Raw genomic sequence first — 22,432 nt, forward strand, 5'->3', positions numbered from 1 at the left:
TTTTTTTTTTTTAATTTTTTTTTTTTTAACGTTTATTTATTTTTGAGACAGAGAGAGACAGAGCATGAACGGGGGAGGGTCAGAGAGAGGGAGACACAGAATCCGAAACAGGCTCCAGGCTCTGAGCTGTCGGCACAGAGCCCGACGCGGGGCTCGAACTCACATACCGTGAGATCGTGACCTGAGCCAAAGTCGGACGCTTAACCGACTGAGCCACCCAGGCGCCCCTGTAATCATTTCTTAATCCTTAAACCACATGTAATCCAGAACTGTGTCAAATATTGAGGTTTTCCAAAACAAACTTAGTGAGAGATATTAAGAAGGATCAAGGAGTGCCTGGGTGGTTCAGTGGGTTAAGCAACTGAATTTAGCTGCTGCCAGGATCTCACAGTTGGTGAGTCTGAGCCCCACATTGGGTTCTGTACTGTCAGTGTGGAGCCAGCTTCACATCCTTTCTCTCTCTCTGCCCCTTCCCTGCTTGTGGTCTCTTTCCTCTCTCTTGAAAATAAAAATTAAAAAATGATCAAAATTCCCAGAGGGAATTGGGGGGTTTATGTCCTCAGTGACAAGAAATCTTTGAAGGCTCCTCTGTGTGTGTGTGTGTGTGTGTGTGTGTGTGTGTGTGTGTGTGTGTGTTCAGGGGACATGGGTGGGGGAAAACATTGGTAGTAAAGGACTTAAACTAGGTTATAAAATAAATTTCCCTAGGAGGATTTTTACTAGTATTATTTTGGGGTTCATTATGGGCAATGTTTACATAAAGAACCTTTTTTTTTAAGTTTATTTATTTGTTTTGAGAGAGAGAAAGAGCATGAGTGGGGAAGGGGCAGAGAGAGAGGGAGAGAAAGAGAATCCCAAGCAGGTTCCACGGGCAGTCAGTGTGCAGAGCCTGCTGTGGGGCTTGAACCCACAAAACTGTGAGATCATGACTTGAGCCCAAATCAAGAGTCAGTTGACTGAGCCACCCAAGCGCCCCTTCATAAAGAATCTTAACGTCTGATTAAGTACTAACATTTTGTCATCTCTCTCTCTCTCTCTCTCTCTCACACACACACACACACACACACATTTTTATATATGTATGTATGTGTGTGTGTATATATATATGTGTGTGTGTGTGTGTGTGTGTGTGTGTGTGTATATATATATATATATATATATATATATATATATATAAAATGTGTATTATATATATTTTGTCCAGGGAATTCTCATGGTGGAATTAAATAAAACATAAAGAAACTACAGGAGATCTCTTTAGAATGATGCAGACTTTAGCTAAAAATTTTCCCTAAAGATGTTCTCTGAATTTGCAAGAGCCTGCATAACACATTAATCATTTAGATTGTAAAGTGTTGATTTTCATGCCCAATACTGTGCTAGGTGATAGTTGCTGAGAAGAATACAAAAATATGTATTGTGGAGGCTGGGTTCTCAAGATCCTTGTAAGAGGCACTGTTGAGACAAGTATGGAGCCAACTTGCCTATGTTGAGTTCTCTGCTCTATTTCTTACTAGTTGTATGACCTTGGAGAAGTTACCTGACCTCTCTATGCCTTAGTTTCTTCATCTGTGAGTGCAGATAAGGATAACTGACCTCACAGGGTTGAATGCAAAGTGTTTAGGACAGTGTTTGGATGTGTGGTGAGGACTCAATCCAGGGTAGGTATTTTCATTCTCATCATCTGATGAGAAAGCCAGAGCTCAGACACCATACATAAGAGGACAGTTCAACACTGTATTTTATTTACTAAAAAATTGTTGAGATCGTTTACTATAAGGGTTCACAAAACAGAAAACTAGTGTGGGCTGAGATATTTTGGAAGGGAAGGAATGAGGGATGGCTCTGGATTTTGAACATTTCAAGAAAGATTTTCAGCCAGTTTCCCCTATTTGGATTTCACTTAAGGAAAATAATTCATTGTGATTCTTGGTGCTATATGCTTCTACAGGGCTGAAGTTGACCCTTTGTTTGCTTACCATTTGTTTTTCTTTCAGCAACAATTTATGGACTGTGTCCTATGTCCTGTGTGCCAGGTATTGTGTTTGGCATGAAGGATACAATGGTGAGTGAGGCAGACAGGAATCACAGCCAGAATTTCTGTTCTCCAACTTTTGAATAATGTTGCCCATACACCTTAATGTCCTCTCTGAATCACGTTTGGTTTATTTTTTAGATGATGATGATTATTATTTAGTTGTTTTTTAGTTTATTATTATTTTTTAATTTAGTTTATTTTAAAAAACGATTTAGGATGGAAAGTTCAAACACAAACAACAATGTAGTCAGAAGAGTGTAATGAAAACTTAGGTACCTGTCACCCATCTTTAGCTTCAGCAGTTATCAAGGTCATGTCCCCCTTCCTGACCCTATCCCACTTGGAGTTATTTTAAAGCATACCTAAGACATCAGGTCATTTCACCCATAAATACTTTAGTGTGAGAATCTGTAATTGATAAGGAATTTTTAGAAATATAATCACCATGCCATTATCCACCTAACAAAATTAACAGTAATTTCTTAAGCTTAAATGATCTCAAATGTGTCTTTAAAGGTGTTTCATTTTTAATTAACGTACAGAAAAATGACTTTTTTTTCCCCCGCATAAGGTTCTATGAATTTTGTTATGTTGTATCTTCCAGTCCATCAACTTGATCTGCCTTTATGTTTATTTTGGTCTTTTTAAAAAGATTCTTTCAGCAGGATTTTGTAGTCTTTAACATACAGATCCTGTACATATTTTAGATTTATACTTAAGTATTTCATCTTTTGGAAGTTTTGTGAGTGACATGATGTTGGTTTTTAATTGTGCATTGCTAGAGTATATAGGAATAGGATTAATTTTTATATGTTGACTCGTCCTGTTATTGCTAAAATCACTTCTTTGTTCCAGGAGCTTCCCCCCCCCCCCCCTGATTCCTTGGGATTTTTTCCATAGCCATTCATGTTGTCTGTGGGTAGGATTAGCTTTATTTCTTTATTGCAAATTTGTATGCCTTTTATTTCTTTTCCTTGCCTCTTTTCTTATACTGGCTAGAACTTCCCATACAATGTCAAATAGGGGTAATGAGAGTGGATATTTTGGCTTTGTTTCTGATCTTGGGAGGGAACCATTCAATCTTTCACCATTAAGTATGATGTTAGCTGCAGGTTTTATCAGGTTGAAGAAGTTTCCTATGTTGCTGAGTTTTTATCGTGAACAAATGCTGAATTTTGTCAAATGCTTTTCTGCATCAGTCGATAGGATCATATACATATTTTCCCCTTTGGACTGCTAATCTGGTAGATTATACTGATTTTTGCATATTCAACTAGTCTTGCATTCCTTTGATAAACCCCACTTGGTTGTGGTTTATGTAAGGTTTTGAAGTTCCAACTGGAAACATGTACTAAAGGAACAACTACAGAGAGCTTATATAGACTTATGTTTGGGATGTGTTGGAAATCATTTGGCTCATTTGACTGTTAACCATCCCATTAGCTTCTGCTGACCTGTTCTCCAAGAACCCACTCAGACCAACCAGGCCTCTGCTGACGATTTACTTTGCCTCCACCCCCTCCTATCTAGTTATATCTACTATCTACTTATACTTAGTTTCATTCTTTTTCATCCCCTAATCATGGACCAGGATTAATTTTTATACGTTGACTCATCCCGTTATTGCTAAAATCACTTCTTTGTTCCAGGAGTTTTTTCCCCCCTCATTTCCAAATGTCAGAGTTACTTCTGACTATCTCCTTCCTCCATTTGTGCTTGACATTGAATTTATAGCAGGAGAGTTGGGGATACATTGTATTTTAAGGAACAAATATTCACTTCAATACATCTGTGATTACAGTGCTGAACTTTAAATGATATTAAATAATTGGTTTCACAAATTTTGTCCTTTCATGAGGCATGAAAAGGAAAAACTATGGATGTCTTGTCATATGTAGTCTTCTAAGATCTGATTTTAAATTGCAATTTCAGGGGGAAGGTAATGGAAATAAACCAGAGAGTAATATAAATGTTTGCATGTGGTTAACATAATTCGCTTGCCTCCCCAGAGGCTAAATTCCAAAGAATTTGTTTCTGTATTCTTGAGACTGAAGACACAACGGTACAGAGATGCCTGTGAAAGCAGGCCCTCATCCGGGGAGCCTCAGCAGGCATGGCCACCCCACTCACCCCCTTGCTGGGGAGCAGTGAGAATACCATGGGTTGTGGCGTGAGCTCAGAGTGCTGCTTTCTGTTAAAACATAGTCTCAGTTTCTTTGAGCAACCCATTAATAGATGTCAAGTTCACATTATAGGTTTTAGTTCCCAAGCAGTGTTAAAAGCAAATGTGTGGGGTTTTATATTTCTAGCTGCCTTTTTTTTTTTCAAAGTAAAATATGTGGGTTTTGGTTTTCAGCAGGCCACATTTCTCCTAATAAAAACAGTTGGAACAAAATGTGTTTTATAAGCCTATAAAAATGTCAGACCATAATGATTTTAGTGCTGCATATTTAAAAATGGGTCACTAATATTTAGGATATTAGCATCTGCAAGGAAAGTAAATTATGGAAAGTAAATTACACTATATCATTTATATAAAGGAGAAGGTGGTTGGAAACTGGTCCGGTAACTGTATCGGGACCATTTTATTTCAGCTTCTGTGTAATGTGCATGTCTTTCAGCTTTAAGTTATTCAAATTTTGGCCTTAAAATTATTGAACTTCTGTATTTGAAAATGGGCCCCAAAGTTCAAGAATCTTTCATGTGTTTGGAGACCCAGTTCATTATGTGAAAAAGTACCTTCCTGCTGTGGACTTGCCAGAGAGGCATCTCAGTGGGTTCTGGTGCCAAAATGAGTTGTGCTTCCTTCTAATGGCTCACTTTCTATGATCTGATTGACATTCTGAGCACCTTTTTGCCCTGTCTTCTAGGAAGCTCAGAAAAAACCTTTTAGCCCATCTCTAGCCCATATATTTTGTACATTTATCTCACCTCTGTAATTCTTTTCATGTGATCTCTTTTACCTTTATATTTTTTCTGCCTAATTTTTCTCACTTAACTTTCTTCCCATGTTACCCTATAGTTAGTGTTGTAGGCTGCTGTATATCCATGTTAGTATAATATGGCTGAAAATTGATTTTTAAAAATCTGAGTTTTTCTTAAAACATTTCATCCACATCATTACATTTCTCTAGCACTTTGGCACTTTTTCTTTATAACTGACAATTACAGATTTTTATTTTTATTTGTTTAATTTTCATTTTAATTTAAAAAAAATTTTTAATGTTTATTTTTGAGAGACAGAGAGAGAGACAGAGCATGAGCAGGGGAGGGGCAGAGAGAGAGGGAGACACAGAATCCAAAGCAGGCTCCAGGTTCTGAGCTGTCAGCACAGAGCCAGATGCAGGGCTCGAACTCACAAACTGTGATATCATGACCCGAGCCAAAGTCGGACGCTTAACCAATTGAGCCACCCAGGCGCCCCTTCAATTACACATTTTTAAATTTCCAAACAGGAAAATTTCTGGGATGTGTTTTAAAAAATCTTTACTGCCCTGCCAATATCATTATTATACTATGTGTTAACTTAACTAACTAGGATTTAAATAAAATTTAAAAATTTAAAAAATCTTTACTGCCTTTTCAGATAATAAAAGTAATGCTAGCTGGTTATAAAAAACATTATAAGATGTTCAAACATTATAAAAATATATAAGGCAGAAAATGAAGGTCCTCCATAATGTCCTGTTTTCTAAACAAACTAACAAAAAACTACTCCCAAACCAAAAACCAAAAAACTCTTAACTATTTGGTGTATAGTTTTGTCTTTCCAGTTTTGTTGAGAAATTATTGACATGCATTTTACTGTATAAGTTCACCGTGTGCGTCATGATGGTTTGATTTCCGTACAGTGTGAAATTATTACCATACTGGGTTCATCTAACGTTCATCTTCTCATATAGATACAATAAAAAGAAAAGAAAGGAGAAAAAAGTAAAGCAAAAAAAAATTCTCGAGATGAGAATTTTTAGGATTTACTTTCTTAATGACTCTCCTATAGATCATACAACAGTGTTAGCTACGGTGATCATGTTGTGCATTACATCCCATTATGTATCTTACAGCTGGAAGTTTGTACCTTTTGACCACCTTCCTTCAGTTTCCCCTCCCCACCCCCACCTCTGGTAACCACAAATCTGATCTCTTTTTCTATGAGTTGGTTGTTATTATTTTAGATTCTATGTGTGAGATCATAAAATATTTGTCTTTCTCTGACTTATTTCTCTTAGCATAATGCCCTCAAAGTCCATCCATGTTGTTGCAAATGGTAGGATTTCCTCATTTTTTATGACTGAGTAATATTACATTAATATAATATATATATATATATACATATTCCAATGCATATCTATTCTGTATACTTATGTATACAACATACATTTATCCATTCATCCATTGACGGACACTTGGACACTTAGGTTGTTTCCATGTTTTGACTACTGTAAATATTGCTGCTATGAACATGGATTGCAGATATCTTTTCGAGTTAGTGTTTTCATTACTATATTCTCAGAAGTAGCATTGCTGGATCATAAGATAGTGCCATTTTTAATGTTTTGAGATTCCTCCATACTGTTTTCCATAATGGCTTCACCAATTTATGATCCTACCAAGAGGGTACAGGAGTTCCCTTTCCTCCACATCCATACTAGCATTTATTATCTCTTGTCTTTTTGATGCTAGCCCTTCTAATAGGCTGAGGTAACTCCACTGTGGTCATTGTGGTTTGAATTTGCATTTCCCTAATGATCTGTGATGTTGAGCATCTTTTCATGTGCCTGTCGGCCTTATGTATATTTTCTTTGGAGAAATGTCTATTCTCCAAAATGCCCATTTTTATATGGGGTTATTTGGTGGTCTGATATTGAGTTGTATGAGTTCTTTGTATGTTTTGGATATTAGCCCCTTATCGGATATATGGCTTGCAAATGTTTTTTTTTTTTCTCATTCTACAGATTGTCTTTTTATTTTGTTGATGATTGATCTCTTTTGCTGTGTGGAAGCTTTTTAGCCTGATGTAGTCCAACTTTTTTTTTTTATTCTGTTGCTTGTGCTTTTTAAGTATCATATTAAAAAAAAATCGTTGCCAGGGCCAATGAGCGTATGATAGAGTTTTGCTTCTGCATAGTCTTGAAGATATGCCAGTCAAATTTGAGGCACGAACTCAGTGTGCTTGAGATGCTTTGTAGGAGAGGACCATGGTTGCTCTGGATATCAGACAAATGGAATTTAGAGGGCAGAGGGTGGTAGTTCAGAGTCTGGCCATGGCACCAGCGTCACATAGGCCTGTGTCCAAGCCCTGGTAGCTGAGTGACTTCAGACAAGCTGCCTCTCCTCCATAAGCTGTCTCTCCTCCATAAGTACTCCATAAGTGCTTTAAAGTACCATTTTGAGTGATTGAGAGATTATGTAAAGCACTTAGCACAGTGTCTGATATGTAATAAATGCTAAATAAATGTTAGCTGTTATATTATTTTGACTGATTGATGGCTGTTTATTTATTTAGTTATATTTTTTATTTAAATCCAAGTTAACATATGGTGTAATAATGATTTCAGGAATAGAATTTAGTGGATGGCTATTTATAGAGAAACCCTGAAGAATCATGGTGCAAACAAGATAGAGTTTATTTCTCTGCCACACATGTGTCTAGATGGAAGGTCCAGGGCTGACTATCATTCCGTAGTTATCAGAGACCCAGGTTCTTTGTACCTTGATGCTCACCTGGTTTCCAGCCCCTGGTCTAAGATGCCTGCTGTTCCTGTCACCATCGCAACCATGTTCAAGCCAGGGGGAAGGTCATAACTCAAAATTTGCATATAGCTTCTATACTCACAACCGACTGGCCCAAACTTAGTTATGTGGCCATTCCTAACAGCAAGAGAGGCTGGGAAATGAGTCTTTAGTTGAATGGCTATATGGCCAACTAAAAACACTGATACTATGTCAAAGTCTTTGAGAGGCAACTTGCGGTCCCTGTCACGGCAGCTACAGCACTGTCTCTGAGGGAAGGCAGGTGTCCTGCATATGTCCTCTTTAAGAACTGGCTCCTGCCCTGTTGTATGTGTATTTATGAAACACCCTTGTCAACTTGTCAACTGGTTTATATTTTTATCTTTTGCTAATTCTTTGTCAACTTGTTTATGTTTTTATCTTTTGCTAATTCTTTGGGATAGTGATGTCAGATGTTTACTAGCTTTTCTATAAAGAACTGTTTCCTTTTATACTAAAATTACTTTTTTTATGCTTTAAGACTACCCTGATGATGTAAGGTTCTGGGTTTCATTCTTAAAATTTCCCCACTTCTCTGTTTGAAGAAGTATACTTCAGGGGCACCTGGGTGGTTCAGTCATTGAGCGTCTGACTTCGGCTCAGGTCATGATCTCACAGCTCGTGAGTTCGAGCCCCACATCAGACTCTGTGCTGACAGCTCAGCCTGGAGCCTGCTTTAGATTCTGTGTCTCCCTCTCTCTGCCCCTCTCCCACTTGCTCTGTCTCTCAAAAATAAATGGAAATATTAAAAAACAGTAAAAAAAAAAAAGAAGAAGTACATTTCATTCATTTAAATTAGTCTAGTACCTAGGGAGCTTGCTTAAGAGTTTTACTCTTTCAGATTACTGTGGTATAGACTTCACTTACATGATTGTAAACATTCAGGTGGGTGCTGAAAGATTCAGAGCTGGAAAAGCTGAACATTTATTATGACAAATAATAGCTTTGGTACCTTGTGGCTATTACAAATATTAATGTTAAAATTTGTACCCGTGACAAATGGAAAATTATGTAGCCAGGGAAACACGTGTGATGACATTGTTGGGTTAATCCTTTTAATAGATTAATATTTCTTAGCACTGGCTAATCATTAAAATGCTTTAACATAAATATTCTTCTTGGTATCTCTGCTTTTCTTGTATATGGTGGTAAAGTAGCCTGTTCAACTGGGTTATCTTTGTACCAAGCTCTGTGTCATCTCAGATATAGAAGAGCTCTTATTAAAAAAAATTTTTTTTAACATTTTATTTTATTATTGAGAGACAGAGACAGAGTATGAGCGTGAGAGGGGCAGAGAGGGGGAGACACAGAGTCTGAAGCAGGCTCCAGGCTCTGAGCTGTTAGTACACAGCCCCATGCGGGGCTCAAACCCACAAACTGTGAGATCATGACCTGAGCTGAAGTCAGACACTTAACTGACTGCTCTACCCAGGTGCCCCAGAAGAGCTCTTATTTTAAAATTAGATTTCATGGAGGCACCTGGATAGCTCAGTCTTGGTTTTGTCTCAGGTCATGATCTCACGTTTTGTGAGATCAGGCTCCATGTCAGGAGCAGAGCCTGCTTGGGATTCTCTCTCTCCCCCTCCCTCTGTGCCTCCCCTGCGCACTCTCTCTCTCTCAAAATAAACTTAAAACAAAACAAACAAAAAAAAAGGAAATTAGATTTCATGGTTGTCCCAACTGAATAGTAGCTGAGACTGACCAAAATTTGGGTGTTACTTGGGTTGGAGGTTCTTTTTTCCATATCAGTTTGGCGGGGGAACAGTTCAGAAAAATGTACAAGGCTGTGTGATATTTGTCCTGATCTGTTTGGTTTCTAAAGCTTGATTGAATATATTCAGGGGTCCTGGTTACTTAGTTTTTAGCCTACCTGGACTCCCAGGCTCTTGCAATAATTATACTGAACTCTTCTCCATCTTCCTTCCTTCCTTCCTTCCTTCCTTCCTTCCTTCCTTCCTTCCTTCCTTCCTTCTTTTTTCTTTCTTTCTTTCTTTCTTCCTTTCTTTCTTTCTTTCTTCTTTTTAAATTAAAAAAAATTTTTTTTTTATTTTTGAGAAAGAGAGAGAGAGACAGAGACAGAGTATGAGTGGGGGAGGGGCAGAGAGAGGGAGACACAGAAGCTGAAGCAGGCTCCAGGCTCTGAGCTGTCAGCACAGAGCCTGACCCGGGGCTCAAACCCACAACCTGCAAGATCATGACCTGAGCCAAAGGTGGATGCCCAACCGACTGAACCACCCAGGTGCCCCTCTTTTCCATCTTTCTTAAAATCCAGTGTTGGCTGTCCGAGTGTAGAACCTCCTAAAATGTCATGAGAATCTACTGAGCTTGTTTTAACTAACAAGGAGAGAAACAGATTCAAAGACAGAGTAACCAGCCGAGGACGCCAGCTTAAGAAGGGACCTGCACATATGGATAGCCTAATACCCTTGCTTTTGAATTTTTCTGAAACCTTTATAAAAGTGGGGATGATTCCTAAATTAAAGAAAAAAAAAAAGACAACGACAACAGAACATATCCGAAGAATTAAAAAACCTAAAAGCATGTCAGTGAACTTAGCCTCCACTGTTTCATTTTAGCAGGCCTTGTGGCTTGGTATGGACAGAGGATAGAGGGAGGCAGACTCAGCCATGTGATTTCAGATTGCCTTCCTGTGGGGTTACAGCGTTTCCACTGCATTTGTCCACAGTTCGCATATTGTCATTGACTTTAGGTAGCAATAACATAAAACACTATTGAAAGAGGAAAATCCCACACCCTTGATAAGACTTGGTAGCTGAATTTATATTTTTAGAAAGCAAAGCTTGGAAACAAATGTATTTATTATTTTAAAAGATTTTCGAGCGTTTTTGTAAAGTGTGCATCTGTTATCATTACTCTAAATATGAATTCTTCTATATTTCAAACAAAGTGTTCACTGATATTTACCTTTCCGATGAGATATTTTATGTGTGTGACTATTTTTAAAGCATGTGCTCATTTGGGTGGAGCTGCTCTTGTGGTGTTTAACCTGTATTTACATATTTTCCTCTTCCTTATGAATGTCTTGTTTCTGACTTTTTAAGACTAAATCCCAAATGCTTCATTTTGGTGATTATTGGATAGCTTACAGATAGAACGCACACAAGAAAGAGTGTGTTTATTATTAGCTAAATTATTTATTTTTCACTTACTAAGTATAACTTTAGTTACTTTTGTAAGTTTTTAAATATATGGACTGCTAAGTTGTATTTATTAGCAAAATGTGTTAACTACTTTTAGCATTTTGGTGTAATTCTCTTTCTACAAGTTATTTTTCTGTATATACAAATATACCCATGCATACCTTTGCAATAAATTAGAATCTAGGTGTATATAGATGTATATACACATTATTTAGATTGTACATATAGTGTTATCTTATGAAAATACCCCTTGTCAATAATTACACTTTGTGAATATGCTTTTAAATAACTACCTAATACTATATTACATTGTGTGATACAGCACATTTTACCAATTTCCTTGTTGTTGGACACTTAGATTTTGTGTTACTAGAAAGAATGTTGTGACAAACATTCTTATATATTTCTCTTTCTGTCTTTGATAATTTCCTTAGGATGAATTCCTAGGAGTAGAATTACTGGTTTAAAGGAGTGTGAAAAAATTTTAAAGGTTCTTGATACATAATGCCAAGTTCATTCACTCAGTCAAAAATGTTTCCCTAAGCACCATGGATATAGCAAGGAAGAAGACAGTCCTTGCTCTCAATTCATAGTCTAGTTGGGGGAGAGATATATGTATGATTAAACTCAAGTTCATGCTTTCCAGAAAGGCTGTGTTAATTTGCATGTCACTGACATTGTCAATGTATGCAATTAGGGTGTCAGAATACTTTATAGGAAATAAAAGTATTTGTGTTTTGGTTACTGCATATCATGAATCACATCCCAAATAATTTTTGACATTATCAATTTAGAAAACCTAACCCATTTCAATATCCCCATTTCTGTCATAAAGCATTGATCTACATTTGTAGAGTATTCTCATTTCCATACTTTTATGGGGGCTTTCCTACTGTATTCTCCCAGTCTCTTGATACTTTCTGCCACTGACGAGTAGAACACCACTCTGACACATGGAAGGGTTGATAAAGAATACTAAATGCACAGTGCTTAAAACTATCTTATCAGTATTCTGTTCTCCTTTTCAAAGGAGAAAGACCCTTATTTTATGTATAGTCTTTATAAGTGTGGATAAGGCATAAAAGAGTGGAACCTAAATATCTATGGTAATAACAACTCATGGTAATGCTATTACATTTAATTTGCAGATTCTCCAATACCTATTAAGCACTGGTTTAATATTCAGGACACAAATAGCAGTTTTCAGGACAGCAGGTTAATCTGTTGTATTCATATAGCTAATATATTACATATCTGGCAATGAAAAGCAATTATTTGTCATCAGAACAGACTAATGACATTAAGGTGCGTAAAAAAAGAAAAGAAAAGAAGAGAAAAAAAGCCCACATTTTTAGTTTGCCTGAAAGTTAGTGGGAGGGCGAATGTGGCTTTCATGGAGCACTGAGCTGCATTTTTATGTCCAGAACGCTCAGTCCTTGGGAATAATTATTCTATTCACTGCTCGATAGGTTTCCCACATGTGAAAGCTGCCAAGCTTCTCTGGCTTCTAATTTAGGAGCTAAAAAGATTTCCTTACCGGACTTAAAAGTGATCTTTAGGCAAATGTATGGCCTTCCCTCTTCACTCAAAACTGGCTACAGATAGGCACTGTATATACAAGCAGCCTTGCCAAGTATGGCGAGATAAATTATGTGACGAGCTGTTTTCCAAAACATGCCTTTTCACAATAAAATACCATATTTTTCTGGTTTACTCGAGTTATTAGTATGATCTCCATACTCAAATGAGCAAGCCAACTATGCCTAATAAGTGATGAGAGATGGTGTCATGTCTGCCACTGTATACTTTCAGTTTTATCCATTTGTATTTCATTTGATTTTGATGAAGTGTACGATTTTTTAATTTATCAAATGAAATAAATGGAGTGGTTTGCATATTATGCCATGGGAATTCTGAAGACTTGTATGTCTAGGATGAGTTTTTAGAGAGGTAGAGGTTTCAGTTTGTGGACGTGGAAAACTGTGGATGCCTGGTTCAATACATCCTTGAATTTTATATTTGATAGAAGGGTGTCATAGTGTTGGTAATCTTTTGGCGCTTAATTCTTCAGTCAGTATCACGTTGCCAAGGTCTATCTATATTTTTGCGTGCATCAATGGTGCACTCTTTTTGCAGGCAACGTACTATTCCATAGTGGGAATATACCTAAATTTATTTACATATTTTCTTGTATATAGACATGTGGGTTATTTCCAGCCTTTTGTTATTGTGAATGCTGTTGCCGTGGACATTCTTGTATGTGTTGTGTGTTTTACATGTGTAAGAGTTCCTCTGGTTTCTACTTTGGAGTAGAATTGATGGGTCATAGAGTGTCTGAATGTTCAGTTTTATAAGATAATGCAATCCTGTCTTCCAAAGCAGTTGTACCTAAGTTTACATTCCTACCAGAAACACTTTGGAAGTCTTGTCGTCCATATTCTCTTTAAACACTTGATGCTATCGGACTTCTGAATGTTGCTAATTATGTGGGTTTAGAAGGGTCTTCATTTGTATTTTGCTGATCACTAACGAGGTTAAATATTTATTCAATACTTATTGCCATATGTATTCCTTCTTTTAAAAAAGGTCTGTTCATGTTTTTGGCCTAGTTTTAAAAATCGCATTGATTCAGCTTTTCTTATTAGTATAGGAATTTTTTAAAAAATATATGTTCTTGATACTAATCCTCTGGAAACTTTATGGATAGGAGATATCCTCTCCTGGTTTGCAACTTCTTCCACTTTTTCTAGGGTGACTTTTAACGATTGGATGTCCTTGCTTTTTAACAGAGCCAATTCATGAATATTTTATAATGAACTCTTTTAAAGAAAACCTTCCCTGTCAAGATCAGAAGGAATTAGAAAATATACTCCTCACTAAAATTTTTATAGTTTTGCTTCCAGTATTTTAAGTTCTGATCCATCTGGAATTAGGTTTTGTATGATGTGAAATAAAGGTTCAGTTTTCATTTTTATCATATAATTCACCACCTCTGTCATGTATTAATGTCATATATGTGCTTGGGATTTTTTTCTGAGCTTTCTTCTGTTCCATGTGTCAGTATGTCTATCCCTGCCCTGAGTCATAGTCAGTCAGCTTTGTAAGTGGTTCTAATAACTGATAGTGCACAGCTCCCCTCCTGGCTCTTCTTTTTCAGGAAGACTTGCCTTTTCTTTGCTTCTCTGTGTGAACTTACAAATCAGCTTCTTAAGTTCCATAAACAATTCTCTTAGGATTTTGATTAGCATTGTATTGAATTTTTAGATGAATTTGGAAAGAATGTCATCTTTATGATATTAGGTGTTCCTTAGGAACCTGATATATCTCTCAATTTATTTAGGTATTCTTTAGTGTCTTTTAATAAAGTGTAAATATTCACATGTTTGAATCTTGCATATTTTTTTTTTTTAATGTTTATTCATTTTTGAGAGACAGAGAGACAGGGTCTGAGTGGGGAAGGGGCAGAGAGAGGGAGACTCAGAATCTGAAGCAGGCTTCCAGGCTCTGTGCTGTCAGCATACAGCCTGATGGGGGACTTGAACCCACGAACTGTGAGATCATGACCTGAGCCAAACTCAGATGCTTAACCGACTGAGCCACCCGGGTGCCCCGAATCTTCCATCTATTTAAAAAAATATTTATTCCTAGTTGCTTGATATTTTTAATGCGATTATATACATCATGTCTTGTAAATCATGTATTCTAGCTGCTTATTCCTGGTGTATAGAAATGTGATTGGTTTTTGTATATGGATCTTATATCCAGCTATCTTGCTAAACTCTCTTTTTAAAACATTTTTATTTTAAATGTTATTTTAAATTTTAAATTTAAAATTTATTTTAAATTTTAAATTTAAAATTTATTTAAAATTTATTTAAAATTTAAAATTTATTTAAAATTTAAAATTTATTTTAAATTTTATTTTAAAATGTTTATTTATTTTTGAGAGAGACAGAGTGTGAGCTGGGCAGGGGCAGAGGGAGAGGGAGACAGAATCCGAAGCAAGTTCCATGCTCTGAGCTGTCAGCACAGAGCCTGATGTGGGGCTCAAACTCACGGACCATGAGATCATGACCTGAGCCGAAGTCCGACGCTTAACCGACTGAGCTCCCAGGTGCCCCTCTTTTTAAAAAAATAATAACTTGTTTGTGGATTCTTTTGGGCTTTCTATGTGTATATTCATCATTGACGTTTTTATTTTCTTCTTTTCCATTATTTTTGCCTTTTTTTCCTGGTACTGTTAAGAACTTCATGACAATGTTGAATAGAACTGATGATAATGGGTGTTCTTTTCTTGTTCTTGTTCTTCTTCTTTTTTTTAAATGTTTGTTTATATCTGAGAGTGAGAGAGAGAGACAGAGCAGGAGTGGGGGAGGGGCAGAGAGAGAGATGGAGACAGAATCTGAAGCAGGCTCCAGGCTCTGAGCAGTCAGTGCAGAGCCAGACATGGGGCTCAAACTCATGAGCCATGAAATCATGACCTGAGCCAAAGGCGGATGCTTAACTGACTGAGCCACCCAGGTGTCCCCATTGTTTTCTTGTTCTTGATTCCAAAGGCCATACTTCTAATGTTTTCCAATTAAGTGTGATGTTTGTTATAGATTAAAAAAAAAATACACCAGGTTAAGGATAGTCCCTTCTCTATTCCTACTGTTTTTATCAAGAATTTGCATAAAATTTTATCAAATGCTTTTCGGAATCTACTGATATATCTTTTTCCCCCTCATTTAAACTTCTAATATGTTAAATTAAAAATACTAAAACTATAAAAATATTCTTTTCAGATATATATGCACAGGGTAAACTATGTATTAAAAAACAAATAGTCAGAGGTGTCTACGTGGCTCAGTTGGTTAAGCGTCCAACTCTTGGTTTTGGCTCAGGTCATGATCTCATGGTTTCATGAGATTGAGCCCTGCGTTGGGCTCTGCACTGACAGCCTGGAGCCTGCTTGGGGTTCTCTCTTTCCCCGCTCTCTCTGCCCCCCCCCAAATATGTAAATCTACTTAAAACAAAACAAAACAAGGGCGCCTGGGTGGCGCAGTCGGTTAAGCGTCCGACTTCAGCCAGGTCACGATTTCGCGGTCCGTGAGTTCGAGCCCCGCGTCGGGCTCTGGGCTGATGGCTCAGAGCCTGGAGCCTGTTTCCGATTCTGTGTCTCCCTCTCTCTCTGCCCCTCCCCCCTTCATGCTCTGTCTCTCTCTGTCCCAAAAATAAAATAAACGTTGAAAAAAAAAAAAAAAGCAGTCAATGGCAAGTACATGATTCAGGATAACAGTTAACACAGGTGGGTAGGGAGAAGCACTTGGGAGACATCAGTTGTCGCTAATGTTCCAGTTCCCATGTCAGGTGGTGAGTTTATGACCATACAGTATAGTATCTAAAGCATACAAATATATGCATAAAAACACACATGATTAAATACGAAAGCTGATCATGCATAGACCATTAAGGAAAGATAAACCTATGTGTTATGAACTAAGAATTATGATTAATCCATCACTTCTCGGCCTTTTGGCTAGGATCAAGTGAAGAATTATGATTAATCCAATTGTATGATTTAAAAAAAATAAATTCTTATTTGTCTATATCAGACTGTATTGCATTTATTCCTGGGTTGGTAAAAGTCTTCTTCAAGTGCTGCATTTTTCACTGCTATTGGTTAAGTTCCTCCCTTTAGATACCTTTTGGCTGTTTGTGGTTGTGAGATTTAATATCATGGCTCACATGTGCTTTAGGGTCTGCACATCCTAAGAGTGAAAAGTTCTGTGATTATCCTGTGCTCTCAATTGTTTAGTCCCCACATTGCAAGATGATTAAATGGCCCTTGTTCTAGGTTGACACTTTGTGTGGAATGCTCTGCAGTGTATAGAGAGCCTGACCCTTTCTTTTGGTTACTTAGACCACACACTTCTGTAATGAACATGCCATGAATTTCTATCCCACCCATCCTAACCATCTCATCCTATCATGTAGGGCTGGGGCATGAGGTTTGTAGCTTTTGGGGAGGACACTCGGAATGTATTTTAGTGGTTACGGACATTTGGAATGAAACAGACTTGGATTTGAATCTTGGCTCTTCTTTTTACCAGCTGTGTGGTCTTCAGAAATTTGAATAACCACTCTGAGCATCAGTAATCCAAAAAATTTGCCTGATATTTTTCTCCCAGGTTGTTGTGTTATAATGTTGTCGATTGTTATTACTATGATGATCATATCAGCATCGTGTACAATTAATTTTTGTATCTCCATGCAGCTGGATGAAGTTTCAAGCTACTGACCTGGATTTTCCCTTGAGTGTGCTTAGAGGCACCAGTCGTTTTATTTCCTAAGTTCTGAAAAGAGGCCTAGTGCCAAAATACCCTTACCTTCCTTTTCAACCAGTGCTTTTTCTCTTCTGTCGATTAATGGGGGGAGGGGAGAGACGGGCAGTCATGTCATTCACAACCAGGACCTTTCTAAGCAGATACAAGTGTTTGGACTGATCTCAGTGCTGAGAACAATATTAACAGCGATCACCCAATACCGAGCACCCCCACAGCAGCTACCGTACTGAATGCCGGACCCTCAGAATCTCCCTAGGTTCCAGTCCAATTTCCTAAAGCAGATTTTTAAAAATATTTATTTATTGAAGGAGAGAGCGCAAGTGGGGGAGGGGCAGAGAGAATGAGGGGCGGGGCAGAGGATCCCAAGCAGACTTCTAGCTGACAGCAGGGAGCCCCATATAAGATGCGAGGAGAGCCGGATGGGGGTTCAAACTAATGAGCTGTGAGATCATGACCTGAGCTGGACTTGGATGCTCAACCGACTGAGCCACCCAGGCAACCTTTCCAAAGCAGATCTTTGATCTTCATCTTCACACCAGGAAGTCGGGGGCTTAGAGAGATTCAATAACTAGCCCAGTGTCACACCATTAGTAACTGGCAAAACCAGGAGGCACCCCCTGGTCTCTGTGACCAAAACCTACATTCGCAGCCACTTCCTATGCGGACGCGATTGCCTGGACAGTGTTTACATGTCCCTAATTTTTTGGATTTCGGACTTGGAAGTATGTGGAGCCCAGAACTCAGTGGGACCTGGGTGGTTGAATCGTTGGATTCTCTGTGCCTTTTGGTGAAGCCAGCTCCCTGCCCATGCGAGAGATGCTCTGGAAACTTTGGATGCTCTTTAGCCATTTTGAGAGAGAAAGCGAGGGAGGGAGTGGGAGAGAGAGAGAGAGAGAGGATCCCAAGCAGCCTCAGTGCTGTCTGTGCAGAGTCCAACTTGTGGCTCCATCTGGCAAACCGTGAGATCATGACCTGAGGCGAAGTCAAGAGTTGGACAGTCAACCCACTGAGCCCCCCCAGGTGCCCCATTTTGGCCATTTTCTACTAAAAGTTGAATCTAAGATGATTCAGTGCTCCGATTGGTAGTTTCTAGAAATATTCGCATTATTCACTTGGGGTGTGGAGTATTCAGATATGTGGCATTCATGACTGTATTTTGGATTTTTAAGTCAGAAAACTAGAGCATTTATAAAAGCCTTGGAAAATATCTGTAGTATGCTGAAATAAAGTGAGAACTTAGTAAAAATATGCATTAATGCAGGAATCCACTGCCCTCACACTAAGCACAAGAGATCTCTGTTGAACCTTGGGAAAAATAAACTTACTCCCTTGGCTTTTATGGGGGTGGCACTAAAATTTGGTAGCTGTGCCCAGGAGTGGGGTAGTGGCATAGAATGAAAACAGTCTGCAGGAGCCTTCAGGTTCTTTAAAACACAACCAACTTAAACATTAACATAGTCTTTAGAGAATGAATCCCGGATTCCCTAATCCCACACAGACAGTTGAGTTTTTGAAAAAGAGGTTCAACTTAAAAAGTTAGTTTACTCTCCTACTTACCAAGTATTTAATTAAACACAATTAACCAAAGGGTGAGAGAATAAAATTTTCTGTTTAAAATTCTTTCCTTCTTCAGCACACCCCCCAAATGACACAAGTTTGAGGAAGAATTGTTAAATTTTAGTTTTTGCCCTTGTGCTAGTTCCCTATTTTGATCCAGTTAATATTAAAATGCTCACAAAGCAATTATCATTCATCTTTCAACTTGATGAACAGATTTTCATTGCAGATGAAGTCTGCCCTGTAAATGATTAAACATTAATGAAAACAAGAATCAACCTGATTTGTTTCAACACCTCCATTTCTCTGCGGGAGGTGACATTTTTCTGCCAGTTTGTCCAAGTGCTGCTTTTGCAGCCTCCCTCTTGCTCAAGTAGCGGGTATTTGGCTTTGTTTTGAATTCAGTCGAGAGTATGCCTGAGCTTGAAAATGAAAAACAGTATCCTACTTCTCAGATTCTGTTTGTAAGGATGTGGCAGAGTGCTTACAATACATTTGGAAGCTTGTGACTCCCGAGAATTTCTCTGGCATTGCTCAGCATTCAGTATTTGCAGTGTATTTAATTTATTGGTAGCATTGAATAACATGCAGGGTAAAATGGCAGCCCTGTTAGGCTTTCCATTTGAACAGCCTTACTAGGATAGCAGCTGACCAAACGCTGACAGCTCTTTCTGCCCATAAAAGAAGTTGGGTTCAGCATTCCAGCTGAACCAATTGACCAATTGACCTTTCTTCAGTCTTCTTTTGTACACCCTTAGGAGAGGAACCATCACCACTCTTTAGTTTATATCTGCTATATGGTTCCTTAATTTATTCCTCATATATGGGAGTACATTTCTTTCCGTGTCCATGTGTGGGGCTTTTGGGCCAAATTTGTTTCCTGCGTTTTTGTTTCTGTTTGCCAAACAAAGTAGTCACTACTGGAACAGATTTACTCACTCAAACATTGACTGGCACATAAGTGCTCAGTAAACAGTGTTTGAATGAAGAAATGCCGGGCAGTGAATATGGGGACTTTTGGCCTCTCTGCATATCTGATTAAGTGGTCATATATTTAGAGATTTGATTTCCTTTCATATCACTGCTATCTATGTAATGTTTTAAGAATTTCCTTTACCTGGATAGTTTAAAATTCCAGCATTTAAACATTACCTCCAGATTTAGATAAAGGTAAAATTGTAGCATTGGCTATAAGCAAGCAGGGAAGTATATTAATTTCCAGTTTCCAGGAAGGTTGGAGGAAAAGACTTTCTTAGAATGAGCATGACTGTACTCTGACAGGAGCACTGAAATTAAATGGCTCTAACTACATAACACCTTGGCAGTCACGCATAAGTGCATCTTCTTTTTCTTATCGATTTTATGTATTGTGCTTTGCTGGCAAAAATGCTGATTGTTTATTCACTGATGTCAAACAGCTATAGAACCAGCTTTGTGTCGTGCATTGAAAACCAGACTGAAGAATATCACATTTCCTGGTTATTGTATTTGTTTTTGTATTCTTTTAATTGCATGTGCACATATAACAGTAACCCTATTGATGGTATGAATTCCCGTTTTCTATTTTGGAATTGATTTCGCAAGAGACAGTTGAAAGTTTGTACTCTGTAAGTAGAGAACGATAAGTCCTTTGAATAACAACCTGAAATAATCTATTATCATGAGAATATGTGCTTTATTGCTTTTTTTTTGATGTATACGTTTTTGATTTGATATGATATGTGATATGAAGGGAAATGTTCCCTGTAAACTCCTAAGTATAAGAGTTGGGTTTGCAGAGAGGCCGTAAGTTCCCTTCTGTTTTGGTTACAGCAGGAATATCATCTATTTTTAACACAGTCGCTCTCTGCCATACAGTGTGGTGACACGGCAGTGCCATCGCACGACACTGTCATTTTACTAGAAATGCCGCTTTAATTTTATCCTTTTATTTTTAGCTTCATAACTTCCTCACAAAGCTATCTGGAATAAAGAGTCAAATGTTCAAGCATGACATTTACGTTCACTTGAGATTTTTCAAAAGCATCCGCCAGGACTTGATTTGCTTAAAACGTGAAATAAAAATATACCTCTGTTAATTAAGAGAACAACTTCAAATCCAGTTACTCCACAGTAACCTGAGTTCTTGGCATTTCAAATATGCAGTTAAGTTTTATGTTGACCCAGTTAATGTTCCCAAAGTCAATGGAGTGAGGCAACTTGGATTCTCTAGAATCGGGTGTGGAGATGGAATTTGGGGTGCAAGATGGTTACTAGGAATTGCCACCTATAAAAGGGAAGGGGGGGCAGGGAAGGTTTAGGTAGAGGGAGGCTGATGTCGGCTGATGTTGGCTCAGGTGACTGGCCTTGCCCGGTCACCAAAGGCAGGCCAACCTGGAGAACCTGTGATCTCCAGCAAGAGGCTCTCGGCTGCTGAGGCCCATGGAAGAGCCGCCTGCTGGAGACTGTCTGCCGACCACACTCACCACAGCTGGGCAGAAAGTCTTTCTTGACGTGAGGGACTGAGCTCCACCATATGGGACTCTTATAACTATTATTAACAACAGTACATAGATTTTATATAGTCATAATGTTGTCTTCATCTGATCAGTGAAAAATGGAGGCCAAACAATTTGCTTAAGATCTTGTGGTTAATTCAGAGCAGAGCTAGGAAGACTAACTTATATGTCCTATTCTCTTAGCCTTTGGTAAACTGACATCATGCTGTGATGGCTGTATTATTCTTTCATAAATAATTTTTTTAAATGTTTATTTAGTTTTGAGACAGAGACAGAGCGTGAACAGGGGAGGGTCAGAGAGAGAGGGAGACACAGAATCTGAAGCAGGCTCCAGGCTCTGAGCTGACAGCACAGAGCCCAACACGGGGCTTGAACCCACGAACCATGAGATCATGACCTGAGCCGAAGTCGGATGCCCAACCGACTGAGCCACCCAGGCGCCCCATGGCTGTATTATTCTTAAATGGGTGTCAGTGTATGTGAAGAAAAAGTGAGCTGCAGGTATGGTAGGACTCAAGAACTGGTATGGCCAACAAGAAGGGGCACAGGTTTTAGATTCCAGCTGGCTTGGCCTTCCGGTCTGTGTTCTGCCTGGCTCTGTGACAGGCAAGTCTCTCATTCATTCTGACCTTCAGTGTTCTGGTCAGTCAGTCAATAAAAGGAATGAAGTTGATTTGTTGACAGAACAGGGTAGATGAAAGCACATAATACTCTGGTGTTCATAGCAGGAAACACCGTACTTGCTAATTTTCTTAAATGTCAAAACCAAGGCAACCTGTAAAATGTCAGTAGAGAAATGAAGATTCGAACTTGAAGACAGGGAGAACTTTTCTCCCTCATATTTTTCTTTCATATTTCCCCCATACCTGTAGTGTTAATATATTAGGAAATGAATTGACAGACTTTTCAGAAGAACTTGCTTCTGTGGTGTGAGGCCATTCCAGACAGACTTGGGAAGGGCTATTATTAAAAAAAAGGAGAGGAAGGGGGCACCTGGGTGGCTCAGTCAGTTGAGCATCTGGCTTCGGCTCAGCTCATGACCTCACTGTTTGTGGGTTCGAGCCCCATGTCGGGCTCTGT

At 38.4% G+C, this 22,432-nt stretch overlaps 1 protein-coding gene and 1 pseudogene across 1 annotated transcript in view; both read left to right on the plus strand.

Moving 5' to 3' along the window:
• Window positions 1–22,432, plus strand: part of FSIP1 (fibrous sheath interacting protein 1) — a 193,043-nt gene that overhangs the window by 100,977 nt on the left and 69,634 nt on the right. The gene's annotated exons all lie outside the window — the stretch shown is intronic.
• Window positions 16,470–16,602, plus strand: LOC124509047 (uncharacterized; annotated as a pseudogene).

The sequence above is a fragment of the Lynx rufus genome, unplaced genomic scaffold, assembly GCF_022079265.1.
Source record: "Lynx rufus isolate CCGP_SWC_20201006 ecotype Redwood Valley unplaced genomic scaffold, mLynRuf1.p SCAF_13, whole genome shotgun sequence".
Taxonomy (NCBI): domain Eukaryota; kingdom Metazoa; phylum Chordata; class Mammalia; order Carnivora; family Felidae; genus Lynx; species Lynx rufus.